The 15,541-nt window shown below is 37.3% G+C and overlaps 2 pseudogenes; both read left to right on the forward strand.

Moving 5' to 3' along the window:
- The first annotated feature begins 234 nt into the window (after positions 1 to 234).
- On the forward strand, positions 235 to 7,433 carry LOC118857718 (annotated as a pseudogene).
- Positions 7,434 to 7,542: 109 nt separating this feature from the next.
- LOC118857719 overlaps positions 7,543 to 15,541 on the forward strand; it is a 74,923-nt pseudogene continuing 66,924 nt past the window's right edge.

Here is a 15,541-nt window from a genome sequence, read left to right on the forward strand (position 1 = left end):
GCCTTTTACTTGATTTTGTCACACTGATAGCAAAGGGTTCTCTCTCAGCCAAAACACAAGATATAGAAACTTTAAAAAGGAGAGTCAGCCAACAGGGTTCTTTTGTAGAATGGGCTTTGACAGGTGGCCTGCTAATAGTATTGATAAGTTCACCTCAATCAAAGGTATTGTGAGACATACTAAATCATTAGCTAAGAAGGGTAAAAGGAGAAAGAAGTATTTGCCTTCTGAAAAATGTATACTGACAAGGATGAAACAGCTTTAGCACAGACTGGCAAAGATAGTGGAATACGAAGAAGCAGTAAAGTGAAGTCAGGATCCTTCCCATGACAAAATCAAAAGGGATCTAGGAAGAGCATTAGAATGGAGAGTAATCAGAAAATCCAAAGAGGAGTGATGGAGATTCATTTTTTTCTTTTTTTAAAATCTTTTTAATCTTTTATTTTTCCCAATTACATGTAAAAGTAATTTAAGCATCATTGTTTTTCAAATTTTGAGTTCCAAATTCTCTCCCTCCTTCCTCCCCCTCCCCATTGAGAAGGCAAACAATTTGACATAGGTTATATATGTATAGTCATGCAAAACACATTTCCATGTAAGTCATTCTGTGAAAGAAAACACAAGCAAAAAACACCCAAGAAAAATAAAGTAAAGGAAAAATATCTTTAGTGATTCATTTTTTACAGGCTAGATCAGCACAGAAAAGGTAAGAGATTTTCAGGCAATAGGGAGTGGGGTCTATCCAGGAAGGCTCAAGCAAAGTCTTCCATGATGAAGAAAGGTCTGTCTCCTCCTGCTAGTGAGTTTCTATTGTTCTATAAAACAGGAAAAGAGTCTAGTTCATAGATCCTATGGCTCTGTTCCGAGACTCAGAACATTTCAATGTAGACCAGAGCTGGGGGTCTAGCCTGTACCTTCATGCTGAAGAAAAATGCAGAATAAAAGGCAGTCCAACAGCTTTGTCAATCTGATATAAGAACAGCATTGAGGATCCAGCCTAGAGAGACAGGGGTCATGTTTTCAGCTTACAGACCTGCAGCTCAGTAACCAGGGCAGGGAGAATAGACAAGAAGTATTCTTAAAGTTCAGTTACTCTCAACCTGCAGAGTCTTCCAGATCATTGATGGGGCAAGGACAAGCAACTCTTAACTTGCGCAACAAGGAGAAGCAAGGCTTCATTTTCTTACTCAGACCCCAAATGAGAGTATGGAGCCTGAAAAGACTAGACTGAGAGGTCAATGATCAGATGGTACCCTAGGTCAGATTGTTTAGAACATGCTGAAAGCTGATGGCCTAGTAACACAAAGAATTCATGACAAAGCTGAAATTCAGACCCAGGTCTCCAAATCCAGGGCTGCTCTGCTTGGCTTCTACTCCAGGGAACAACATAGCCTCCTTCCCCCAGAATGAATTGATCACCTGAAATCTCATCAGTTTACTCGCCCCACTAGAAAGCTGAGCACTAAACTCCTTCCAAAGCCTTTCTTTATAGAGGGCTCATCTTGGCTAATAAGCCATTTCTGCTTTCAGCCCTCTCCATTTTCATCTTTCTTTTGGATTTTGTCTTCCCTCATTAGAATGCATGCTTGTAGTCCAAGCAATTAGCATAGTGTCTGGCACATTGTAGGCACTTAATACATGCTTATTGAATTAAATTGAACTGAATAGAGTAAAGGCTGATATGTGGAATTTACAGCTTAGTACCAGAAATACAAAAAATTAGTATTTACTGTTAATATTACTACTACTACTACTACTACTACTACTACTGCTGCTGCTGCTGCTGCTATTGGTAGCATGTAGTACTTTAAAGTTTGAAAAAATATTTACAAATGTTAATTCATTTGGTCCTGAAAATAACACTGTGATGTAGGTGCCATTTTCCCATTATACAGATGAGAAAAATGAGGCTGAAATGTTAATCGACTTTCCCAGAATTATATATCTATTAAGCATCTGAGGCCATAATTGAACTCGAACTTCCTGTCTCTAAGTCTGATCCCATATTTACTGTATCACAAAGATTTAATATATCACCAAGATACTGAATCACCTGATTTACTGTATCACTAAGCTACCACAAGTTACATAAGGAATGAATACTCTGAAAGTTAGAAACAATGAAACAGAAGTTTATAAATAACTTCATGAGATAGTGCAAATAATGAAACAAAGTCAAAATCCTTTTATAAGGGAGCATAATGTAAGGTATCAGTTATCAAAAACAACTGACATGGAAAAAGGCCAGGGAGGAAAAAAAAACATTTAGAAATTATTGGATTACCTGAAAATTATGCTCCCATCCCTTAAAAAAGAGCCTCATGTCATTTTTTAAGAAATTAGGAATGGAAACTGGCAAAATCAATTGCAAGCAGAGGGCAAAATGAAAATAGAAAGAATCTACCTGATAAAAGAAAACACTAAATTAAAACTCGTGGTTGTATAATAACCAAAATGCAGAGCTCCTAGGTCAAGGATAAAATACTGCAAGCAGGAAGAAAGAATTCAAGTGCTAAGTAAGCAGTCAAGGTTACATCGAAGTCTAGAGCTACCACTAAAAACAAGAGGAGAATTTGTAAATCAGTATTCTTAAAGTCAAAAGATAGGGATAAAACTAAGAATAACTCACCCAGCAATACTAAGTAGAATCCTATGGGGAAGGCAGATCTTCACTGAAAAAAAAAATTCAAGCTTTCCTAATGAAAAAGCCAGACCTGAATGGAAACTATGAAATTCTAATACAGGAGTTAAGGGAAATAAAAGTGTTAAATATGTTTGAGGAACAGACAAGGACATTACAAAGAATAAATGTTTATATATTAATAGAGGGAGGTGAAACATGTGTCCTCTCAGGATCTTAATGTCATCAGTCGTCACTGAAGGAGTTAAATAAGACAGAGGATTTGGAAATGGTTGTGCTATATATGGATGATGTTTAAAAAATGAAAACAGAGGAGAAGAGGAATATCTTAGAGAAGAAAGGGCAAAAAGAGGAGAATTCACATAAACTCTAACATGTATTGTGGAAACATATAATATGAAATCTTAGAAGTCAGGGCCCTTTCAGCAAGCTTTATACCTCTTTGAGTATCTTTGGGGTTATTCAAATCATCCCAGGTAGTTAAACAAAACTGGATACCTAGGGTGAGTGTTGGACCTGGAGTCAGGAAGACTCATCATACTAAATTCAAATCTGGCCTTGGACACTTACTAGTGGTGTGTCCTTGAGCAAGTCACTTAGCCAGGTTTGCCTCAGTTTCCTCATCTATAAAATGAGCTGGAGAAGAAGTAAAAAGCCACTGCAGTACCTTTGCCAAGAAAGCCCCAATGTGGTCATGAAGAGTTGGACACAAGTGAAAATGCTCAACAACAACAAAGTAGGAATGAATGACATTTTCTGTTTAAAGGTGGAAATGAAATACTTCTCCATACTCATTCCCCTTACAACCACCTTGTATGGCTATATAAGATGGCATGTGGCCTATTACATGGTTTACTGATCACTCTGTCCTATATGAAAAATATACAAAACTAGACTTCAGCAGGCATTAATCCAGTAACTGGATGTGCTCTGAGGGATAAGGTTCCCAAGAACTTTTCTCCCAGTGGGCTCAGCTATAAGCTGAAGGGCTGCATGTGAGAGGAACTAAAAAGATAGAAAAGATAAGATCTTATCTTCTTTGACTATTGGACTTTGACTACCAAGGGTCTAAAGTCTGAAAAGAACAGTACTGGATAATCAAGAGTTCTCTTCTTTGGAGTTAAGATCAATGGAGGAATTTTTCTGATGTTTTCTACCACATGCTAGTGCTTATCAGAGACATCATAAACCCTCAGTTGAACTAACAAGGAAGGTGATGTTGTAACAAGAATAGCATGGGTTGGGGAGTGAGTCCATTGCCCATCAGGCCCCATATCTTCTGTTGAGCTTGGGAGGGTATAGTCTCCCTAACAAAGAATGAGGCAGTTCCTTTTCCCCAACTATCTTTCCAATCAGAGTGCCCACATCTAAATGTGAGGATTCCCTGTGGTTCTAGACTTGCCACAGACTGGCAAATTAATCATATTGGCCCTCTTCTTCCATCTCATAGCAAGAGGTTTGACCTTAAGTCTGCCAATGCCACAGCAACCATTGAAGCTCTCCAAGACCTTGCCCCTTTTACTTATGAGATCTCTTGCCCAATTGTCTCTGAGGACATGTCATTTATCTAAAATGAAGACTCAGACTGCATCTGCCATCATAATATCTGTTTCCACCTCCCATACTATCCTCAGGCAGCTGTCACTGTTGAAATTTGGAATAGGTCCTTGAGACAATTACTTTATCACCATATCCCTGACTCTTGTGCTTGGCTGCTTCACTTGCCAAAGGTTTTAGCCTTTTTTATTCCTCTAGCTGCAAAGACTTTTCTGAGCTTCAAAGTCCCTGCTCCCTCAGGTAGACTTTTTACACCATGGGAAATGGTATAAGTCCTCCTCAATTGACAAATCCCTTTTCTCCTGAGATGGTTTAGACAGCTCCTTCCAATAGAGGGCTTAAAGACTAATGGGATGGAATTATTGGGCAGTTGCCCTAATTTGTAATGTCATGGAGGAAGAAATATTCTTTCTGTGCAACTTTGATGATTATGGATTTACGTGGAAGACAACAGAGCCCTTACTGTACTTAAAGGCAATCTTAAGTCCCTAGAGAAAGGGATGGTATAGAATTTTCCCAGCTCCTGAAGAAGGGAGGAGAAGAGCTTTGGTAGAGTCTTCTAGTGGGGCAGAGACTTGGGATCATCTTTCTGGTGGGACCCCTAGGAAGGGAGATGGTTTGGCAGGCATCCAGGAGACCCTCAATATCAACTTAGATCACAGAACAGATTGTATGTAAAAAGTTTAAGACCTCTCAGACACTTTCCTGTAGATGCTCCTTATGCATGATAAAGACCTGTTGACTGTTAAAAAGTGTCCCTGTTGTGGGCCTGATGCTCCTGGAGTTGCTCCTGATCATTGTCACCACCCCAAATCAGGAGAAGAAATCTTTGTACTGGATATGTTATCATCTGTGCTGTGGGTTCTGGTTAATCTTTCCTACATTGAATTAGAACACCCACTGTGATCTTCAATGATTTGTCATCACCCATCACGTGGACCACACTGTGGGATTTGAGACTTGGTCTTTCTGAAGGGGAGAGTTGAAGTTCAGGATCTCTGGTTGTTATTTTCCAACACATTTTTGTGTCATTTTGTTTTCCTCCTTTTGTGTTTGTACAACCCATGTTAGGGGTTCTTCAAATTTAAGACCAGATCCTTCTGAAACAGGGAGAAAAGGCCTAGAATCTCTGGCTTTTGTTCTTTTCCATATGTTTGTTTGTTGTTTGTTGGTTTGTCTTTTCTCTTTAATACTGTCCATAACCAGAGGACCATCTAGTAAAACTTTATAGATTACAAGCTCATTGATTTTAGAAAAAAACATGGATAGTTGCAGAAAATAATGAAGATCCAAATGAGCAGAACCAAGAGAAAGTTGTGTATAGTAACAGCAATCTTGTTTGAAAAACAACTTTGAGTGACTAAGTCAGTTTGGCTATTTATAAACACTCAAATATTCTACAAAGGACCTATGAAGGAAGACACTATCTGTATCCAGAGAAAGAACTAATGAATAGAAGTATGTATAGAATGATTATACATATACAAACATACATGTACATATTTGTGTCTAATGGAAGTCATCTCTAGGGCAGAAGGGAGGGAGGAAAAAAGGGAAAAAAGAAAGTTATTTAACTTTATTATATATTTAAAAGGAATAGCAAGTTGTACATAATAAAAAATCCCAGCAGTAAGGAGTTTTAACTTCAAAGATTTAATAGGTACCTAAGTCCATTTAAGTCACCATGATGAAAGAATTTTCTGATCTGGCCTGTTTCTTTATAGGGGGAAGGAAGGCCAGGTTTACTACTCAGCTGAAGCTAAGTGCTATAGTATTCCTGTCGCATATTCTCATTGTGTTGGGACAAAGTAAATCTCATTTTGTTAAATGTTCAGTGGCTTATGAATGCCTCAGTTTATGCTTGAATCAAACTTGACCTGGTTTAAGATTGCTGCCATTACAGTCATTCCTGGAATACTCTCTGAGTTCACTCTACTTACCTTCCCGCTCATCTCACATTACTCTGACATCTTCACCCCCTACTTCCTATTTCATTTCTGTCCCAATTGAAGACTAGGCCTTTCTTGTCAAGGCAAGCATTTCTATAGTCACTCCTGAGCCATCCCCTTCTAGATTTAAAGTAGATTGTCCCCTGAATCATCCCCATTCTCTCACAAATCTTTAGTATTTTCCTGTCTATAGGATCTATCTTCACTGCCTACAAACAAACACATCTCCTCCATCTTTAAAGAAACCAACAGGGCCTCCCCTCCCCTGGACTGCAGCTCTGCAGTCTTTTGGGCCAGAGTCCTGGGGAGGGGAAGATCTGCCTCTGACGCGGGGGGGTGGGGGTGGTGCCCAGCTTTTTTTCAACTTCTAAAAAATTTAACCTAATGAAAAAGAGCATAGGTGGCAGGGCAAGGACCCTCCCTACATTTGTGCCCCTGGGTCCAGGCTGGATTAGGTTGATTGCTGCCATTCCAGGGTACCCCTTAGAAAGACAATAGCATCCAATGGCAGGAAGGCCATCTGTTCTTCCCTGACCTGGCCTCGCTAGCTTGCTTTGTACTAGTCATTGTGAGTGTGTCTGTATCCATGCAGGCCAAGCTGATGTCCAGATTGGCAATGCCTACTGGGAGTTGTACTGCCTGGAGCACAGTATCTAGCCTGATGGGCAGATACCAAGTGACAAGACCATTGGGGGAGGAGATGACTCTTTCAACACCTTCCTCTGTGAAAAAGGAGCTGGCAAACATGTCTCCAGAGCAGTGTTTGTAGATCTGGAACCAACTGTCATTGAAGTTCATACTGGAACCTACCACCAACTCTTCCATCCTGAGGAACTGATCACTAACAAGGAAGATGCTGCCAATAACTATGCCTGTGGGCACTACACCATTGGAAAGAAAATCATCACCTTGATTCTAGACAAGATTCCAAAGCTGGTAGACCAGTGCACAGATCTTCAAGGCTTCTTGGTTTTCCACAGCTTTGGTGGTAGGATGGCTCAGGTTTCACTTCTCTGCTGATAGAACTTCTGTCCATTATTGTGGGAAGAAGTCCAATCTGGAGCTCTCCATTTACCCAGCCCCTCAGATTTCCATAGCTCTAGTGGAGCCCTGCAACTCCATTCTGACCACTCATACCACCCTAGTGCACTCTGATTGTGCCTTCATGGTAGACAATGAAGCCAACTATGATATCTGTCAGGAAAACCTTGACATTGAATGCCTAAACTACAATACTGAATTGCCTTATTAGCCAAATCGTGCCCTCCATCACTGCCTCTCTCTGATTTGATGGTGTCCTGAATGTTAATCTGACAGAATTCCAACTTGGTGCCCTATCCCCACATCCCCGAAGATGTCAATGCTGCTATTGCCACCATCAAGACAAAAAGTAACATGCAGTTTGTGGATTGGTGCCCAACTGGCTTCAAGGTTGGCATCAATTACCAGCCTCCCACTGTGTATCCTGGTGGTAACCTGGCCAAGGTACAATAGGCTGTATGCATGTTAAGCAATAGCACAGCCACTGCTGAGGCCTGGGCTCATCTGGACCACAAATTTAATCTAATATATGGCAAGTGTGCCTTTGTGCATTGGTGTGTATAGGAGGGCATAGAGGAAGGAGAGTTCTCTGAGGCACAGGGAGATATGGCTGCCCTAGAGAAAGATCATGAGGAGGTTGGTGTGGATTCTGTTGAGGGAGAGGGTAAAGAGGAAAGAGAAGAGTACTAGTTACCCCTTCCATACAACTCTGCAGCATGTCTTACCCAAAACTCGTCAGCTTAAACACACTTAGCTTATCTGCTACCTAGGCAACTATTAAGAAGGCACCATGATGGTATGAAGGCAGCCTTATAATACAGGTAGCTATCTGGTTAGTTTGTCTACACTCTCAAAACTGTGATCATGTCTAAGTTTCCATGTGTCTCTGTAAAAATTTTTCCATCATGTTTATGAAATTAAAGGCTTTGAGGAAAAATGCACAAAAAGGAAACCTATATTTGCTATGACCATCCTTGATACCTAACATTCTATATTTCTCTGCTCTTTCTTGGTTAAACTCCTTGATAAAGGCATCAAGACTAGGGACCTCCACACCACTCCTAACCCCTTGCAATTAGGCTTCTTTCTCCAAAGGCAGCAGTTGTTTCTTTAAAAAAATAATTTTTAAATTATTTAACATTGAATTTTTAAAGTGTTGAGGTCCAAATTCTCTCCCATCTTCCAGCCTTTCCCCCACTCATTGAGAAGGCAAGGAATATATCAATTATACATGGGAAGTCATACAAAACTTATTTCCATATTAATTGTGTTGCAAAAAAAGCAAGAAAAAAGTATTCTTTGATATGCACTCAGAGTTTATCAGTTCTCTCTCTGGATATAGAAAGTTTTTTTCCTCATTAATACTTTGAAATTCTCTTAGATCATTGCGCTGATTAGAGTAAGTCATTCATGATTTTTCATCATTACGTTATTACTGTTACCATGTACAATATTCTCTTGGTTTTTGCTCACTTCAGTTTGAATCAGTTCTTATATGTCTTCCCAGGTTTTCCAAAATCATCCATCTCATCATTTCTTGTAGCGTTCCATGACGATCATATAGTACAACTTGTTTAGCCATTTCCAAAGTGATTCCTCAATTTCTGATTCTAATCTTCTGATTCTGATAAATATGCTTACATGTATAAGTCCTTTTGCTTTCCCTTTGGAATACAGACCTACTGGTGGCATTGCTGGGGCAAAGGGGCCATAGTTCCAAAATGTTCTCCAGAATGGTTGGATCAGTTCAAAACTCCTGCAAAAGGGCATTAGTGCTCCTGTTTTTTCCAGATTTTCTCCAACATTTGTTATTTTCTTTCTTTTTTTGTTATCTTAGGCAATATGATAGGTTTAATTTGCGTTTCTCTAATCAAAGGTTATTTAGAGCATTTTCTCATATAACTTGTATCAATAGCTTTGAATTCTTCTGAAAACTTCTTGTCATATCCTTTGACCAAATGGGGAATAGCTTTAATTTTTTTTTTTATGATCTGACTCAATTCCCTATATATTTGAGAAATGAGGCCTTTATTTGAAAAATTTGCTTGAAATTTTTCCTAGTCTCTGCTTTCTTTCTAATTTTGGTTTCATTAGTTTTGTTTGTGCAAAACCTTTTTTTTAATTTCATGTAATCAGAATTATCCATTTATTTCACACTGCCCTCTCTATTTCTTGTTTGGTAATAAATTTTTCCTTTATCCACAGAGCTGACATGTAATTTTTTCCATGTTCTCTTAATTAGTTTCTGATCACTGTTTATTTCTAAATCATGTACTCCTTTTGACCTTACCTTATTAAATGGTTTGAGATAAGAATTTGCACCTAGTTTCTGCCAAACTGCTTTCCAGTTTTCCCAGTAATTTTTTTTGTCAAATAGCGAGTTCTTGTCTTAAAAGCTTGGGTCTTTGGGTTAATAAAACTATAGATTGCTATTATCATTTACTATAGCAATGTGATAGAGAATGTGTGGATGGAGTGTTAGGAATCTTTCACTTTTAATATTTACTACATGACTTGTCCAATTTCATTGAGTACATAATATGCTGCCTCTGGTACACTTGTTGCCACTCTGCCACTAACCTTAAAATTTAGCCTTCTGAAGAGTTCCTCATTCCCTGGGTGGTTCCAAAGAGATGCTTTGTATATCATTTAATTTTTTTTATTATGCAATCTGATGGATTGAAAATGGTATTCTTATTCCTCTCATGAGAATTGTGATGAAAGGACTCAAAATTCTTTCTCATTTAGCTCATTTTTGACCTAAGAAGAATTATATATTCACTAGCCTCCAAGCTGGTTAACCCACATTTTCCTTTGGCCAAGGAAAACAAGAATGTATAAACTTCTGCAAAATTTGCAGGGCTCATAAATTCAGTATTAAAGAGTAATACCAAAGTGCTACTCCTTAGCTAACCTTTCCTCCTGGATATGAGGAAGCTTCTTTCTTATCCTTTTTCTTTATGATTCTTGATCACAAACTAGATTACTTCTCCTTTCCCTCTTCAGAATTTTTATGCTTCATATAAATTCAGACCCTCTTGTTTGGGCTGTATTTTTGCTTTGTTTACTTAGCTGCAATCCATCTGCCAAGTAAACTTCAAAACAAAAGCAGTTGTCTTTGAAGTACTGGAACTACCAAGCTGAGGTCATTTGCATCTCTCCATTAAATGATAGGGAAGTTTGTTTTCTGGTGGGTTTGTTTTCTTTTAAAAAAAAATCAAAATGACAACCATTAATGACAAAAAGCTTATTGAGGCCTGTTCTCCTTTTTCTCTATCTAACCTTATAAAATGATAATATGGAATGAATATGTAGAAAAAACATAGTTTAAAGGGAAAATTCCAGATGACATGCCAGCTTTAAAAGGATTTTCAGAGGCTTTATCACTTTTTAATCACCACTAAAATTTCTACAATAAGACATGTTCTTGGCCTGCACTGAAACATGCTATTTAGAAGCCTTCACTGTAATCTTTGAGGAAAGATCACTCTCAATGTAGGTAACCTCCTCGTTTACATTTCTCTCAGAATTGAGAGTCTATCTTTCATTGGATTTAATTTTACATAGTAAATTTGATCATTTATGTATCCACACACATATGTGTGAGTATATATGTATGTGTTTATGCACATGTGTGTATATATGTGGATTTAAGGGTTACTATATAACGCACATATGTTTACATGTTTGTATCTACATACACATACATAGAGAGCGAAAGAAAGAGGGAGAATCTTCTTATATAATGTAAGGCTCCTTAAAAGAAATGATTATTTTTCATTCTTTGCTTTTGTATCCACAGTTACTGACACTTGGTAGGGCTAAATAAATACTTGTGGCTAATTGAAGGGGAGACAGGTTGAGATCAAATGTTACAGCACAGTCTTTCCAGATAGAGCTGAAATTGTTTCGTCCTATGAGGGGACGTAAATTTGTGTTCATGTGTATATATATGGATCTAGATTACATGCATGCATGTATGCGTGTATATGTATGTGTGTGCAATGTGTGCACATATATGTGTGTATATGTACATTGTTTCTGTATTGTGTATGTGTGTGTGTGTGTGTGTGTGCCAGAAAGGGGCCAATAATCTGTATTTGGAGGAGATTTTCACCAAATGATGACTTTTTTCCATACCCAGCAATAGTTACAGAAGAAGCTTAGTTTGTAAAGCTTGTGGACATTTATTTTATGGGTGGAGAATTTATTCACACATATACAAACATGCATACATACCTGCATATGCAATACATGCATTCATGTATACATGTGCCTATTTACATGTGTCTTTTGAGGGAAAGAAGAGACCAAGTTTAGCTTCTTGAAAAATCTCTCCTGGAAAACTTCCCCTCAGGCTAATGCACTTGTTTTCTTGTTTTATTTGCTTCCTTAGTCTTCCTAGAGCATTCTCACATAAAACTATTGGGATATTAAAACTTGCCACCTGTTTCATTGTAAGATCAGAGTCAGAGATTGCTATTTGAACACACACATACAGACACTTAAACACATGTGCATGTGGAGTATGGGTGTGGGGGCAGTACACAGAAGAACGTAAAGGGGTAATAAACCAAAATAATTAAAATTTGTCAACAAGAACTATTATCTTGCTTGTTTGAAACTAAATTGCTTTTGCTACACTCTAAGGACTGAACATAGTTTTGTTATGATTACAAAATGGTCTGTCATTGGAATGAACTTTGCTAATTAATTAGTTCAGGTTTATGCTTTGTACATATGTACATATATGTATACATATACATATACATAAATATATGTTCATGCCCTTTGCAGAAAATAACAAAGTGCTTCATAATTGTGGATGTTGTGATCACTAAATTGTATCATGCTATGTCTAGGATAAGTAAGCCAGTTTCAACAAAAAGCTACTGCTAACTTTCAAAGCAGCAATGACATTTTAAGTATGATGCACTTATACACACACACACACACACACACGCACACATATATATTTATATATTTTATATATACATATATGTAGTATGTAGCATTTATATAAAATATTTAAAAATCCTGTCATATGATTTCTCATTTAAACAGTCTTCACGTGTTTCAGCTGAATGCTGTGCATGAAGAATCAAGTTTATAAATTCTATTAAGCAGTGTCCTTAGGTTAATCATCTACTAATAATACAAAAAACTAGTCTCAGATATAAGTTTTACCAAAGTTGTACCATCACAAAGTATGCATTGGAAGGTTTGTATTTCTTTTTAAACTTCACAATCTCCAGATGATTCAAGGAGTAAGGATTATGGATATAATAAAATATAAGTCATACCTTAGATGGTTTAAGTAACTGTATTCCTAGTCTTTGGAGAATGAAAATAAGAATTCTGAAAATAAGGCGCACAGGTTAGGTTCTGTATAAAGCTGATAACATTAATTACAGAGGAATTTGATTGGTGCTGAATTTGTAGGGCCCTCACCTTATGTAGACTTTGTTGTCAGTTAGGGTTTGAGCAGAGTGCATTTTAAAATGTAACCTACTTTTTGAAGATCACATTCTCACTATCTTTCACTTCCCTTAATTTAGAAACAAATCAGCACATTCTGCAAATTGGGGGTCATAGAGTTGTATTCATTCCTTATTTAAAATGGGCTCAAGGTTGATAAGTGAAAGTAGTTGGTATATTTTCCTAAAGAATATCTCCCTGATAGTCTTTTGAAGAGATTTTGCCTGCTGAATTTATTATAGCCAAGTGATCCAACATTTCAAAAATTCTCAGCATGTTAGGACCGGAGGGATCTCAATAATTATCTATGTAGGACCATATAAGAGGAAGACCACTGGATTGGGGTCAGAGAGAACTACATTCAAATTCCAGTTCCGCTGCTTACTATCTGTGGGATCTTGGAGCAATGTTTTTAACCTCTATGGACTTCAGTTTCCTGCTGAATCTTATGATACCACCTGTGTGTTCCCTAATTTTACAGAATATGAGATTTATAGCTAGAAGGGAAATTTGAAAATGTCTAGTTCAAAGTCTTCTGATTTCATTGATGAGGAAACTGAGTCCTGAGAGGTGAAAATATTTTTACCAAGGTCAAGAAAGCAGAGCCAGCAAAACCAAGTCTTCTGACTCTGATATGAATAATTTTCCCACTGTACCACTAATGAGGCATCACGTTTCCATTAAATATGGGTTCTTAACCTTTTCTGTGTGTGTATCACAGACCCCTTTGGCTTTCTGTTGAAACCTATGGATACTTTCTCAAAACAATATTTTAGATACATTAAACAAGATACATTTGATTACAATGAAAATCAATTATATTCAGTTATAATCACCACACTATTAAAGTATAAAGTTCACAGGTTAAGAGCCCCTACTAACAGAATGTACATGCTATGAGTAAAGAGTTTTATAAACTTTAAAATATTATATAAGTGGGTGTTATTTTCATTTTTGAATGAAATAAATGATATGTTATATGTAGATATGTAGAAATGTGTTAATGGACGTTTGATTTATCAATATTGCTGAATGATTGGCATCAATCCATCTATTCCTAAGAATATTTGAAATGCATCAAGAGGTGCTCATGAGTTCAAAAGGAACTAGGTCATAGAGTCAATAGAGTAGATAAAACGTTTGAATCCTAAGTCAGACACTTACTGTGTCACCCTGGATAACAGTTTAGTTCAGCTTCATTTTCTTCACCTTTAAATGAGAATAATTGTACCACCTACCACAGAGGATTGTTATTAGAGTTGAATCAGATATCATGTTTAAAGTTCAGTCCAAACCTTAAAGCTTTAAATTCCATCTAGATGGGGCGGCTAGGCATCACAGCGAGTAGCGCACTGGAGTCAGGAGGACCTGAGTTCAAATCCGGCCTCAGACACTTGACACACTTTCTAGCTGTGTGACCTTGGGCAGGTCACTTAACCCCAATTGCCCTGCCTTCACCCCTCCAAAAACAAATAAATAAATAAATTCAATCGAGCCTTAGCTTCCTGCTCTGCAAAATGGAGAAAATAGCACCTACCTCAAAAAGTAATGAGGATGCATTGAAATGACAGATTTAAAGTTCTCCTCAAGCCTTAAAGTAATAGCTAATTGTTCTTTATTACTATTTTTTTCATGAAATTAAATTTAGTTAGTTATACCTTTTAGAGATCAAATGCTAACCATCACATCGGCATCACACTTTAACTGCCTGAGCTATGCTCCCCCACCAGAAGATAAATGTGATTTTCTCTGACTATAACCTAGAGAAGATGACAAGAGATCATTCGCACTCAGATGACAATTGAATATTTGATAAAGTAACTATGTCATCTAGATAGACTCAAGAGATTCTGAATCTGTTTAATTAATATTTTAGCTGACAATCATGTTTCTGACTCATTATTCTGTAGATCAAATTTACCTCAATAGACCAGTTTAAATATCTTTATAAGTACCTTTAAAAAAAAGCACAGCACAGAGGTGGTAATACTATATTAGCTATCATCACAGGTTGTTTTAATAGGATTTAAAATTGCATAGTAGACAATTTTCTGCAAATGATAGAATCTGTAGTTGATTTCCGATTTTACTCCACAGTGTCTTTAGGCAGAATTTCTTGTATAGTAAGTGGTTCAAGCATGGATGCAATTTTTATTTGGATCAGATTTATTAGATGCTGAATGATCTATTCGGGGGAAATGACAAGATTCCGATTCTGAGGACCAGAGCTCAAAACTGGACCTACTCATTATGATTTCCATGATCATTTGCAATTTAGTTTTCTTTCTCATATTTCTCATCTGTAAAATGATGGAGTTTGTCTTGATAAGGTCTCTCCTCTCCAAGTCCTATAATCTTAAGATTTACCTTTCTATATGGGTAAAATTAACCAGAAAATCCAAACAATTTCCCCTTCACTTTATGGGTTGTGTAGACACAGCCATTGCTACTTCATGAAAGTAAGAAAACCCTTTGATGTTGCAGGTATTTTGACACCAGGACTCTGGTGGGTTTACAAGGACAAAGTTTATTCAGGAGTAGGAAGTTAACAATAAGATTTATTCAGTTGTATATAACAAATCATATTGTTTTGGTTTAGAAAAAAAACATGTATACATTGGAATAAATTATGTGGATGTGTGATTAAACTAAACATTTTGCCTTTAAATTTTCCAGCTACCCTACAGCTGGATAGACCTTATTTCTGTGCATAGGTGGAAGAGACACGTGTTAGTGGGAATTTCTTTCATTACTTCCTTCTTCCCTTCCTCGCTCCCTTCCATCTCTCTTTCCTTCCTTTGTTTCTCCTTTCTTTTAAATTTGGCAAAATTAGGTCAGTAATTCCAGACTGCTCTTCCCCTGGAAATGTTATTTG

Source organism: Trichosurus vulpecula, chromosome 7 (genome assembly GCF_011100635.1).
Source record: "Trichosurus vulpecula isolate mTriVul1 chromosome 7, mTriVul1.pri, whole genome shotgun sequence".
Classification (NCBI taxonomy): Eukaryota; Metazoa; Chordata; class Mammalia; order Diprotodontia; family Phalangeridae; genus Trichosurus; species Trichosurus vulpecula.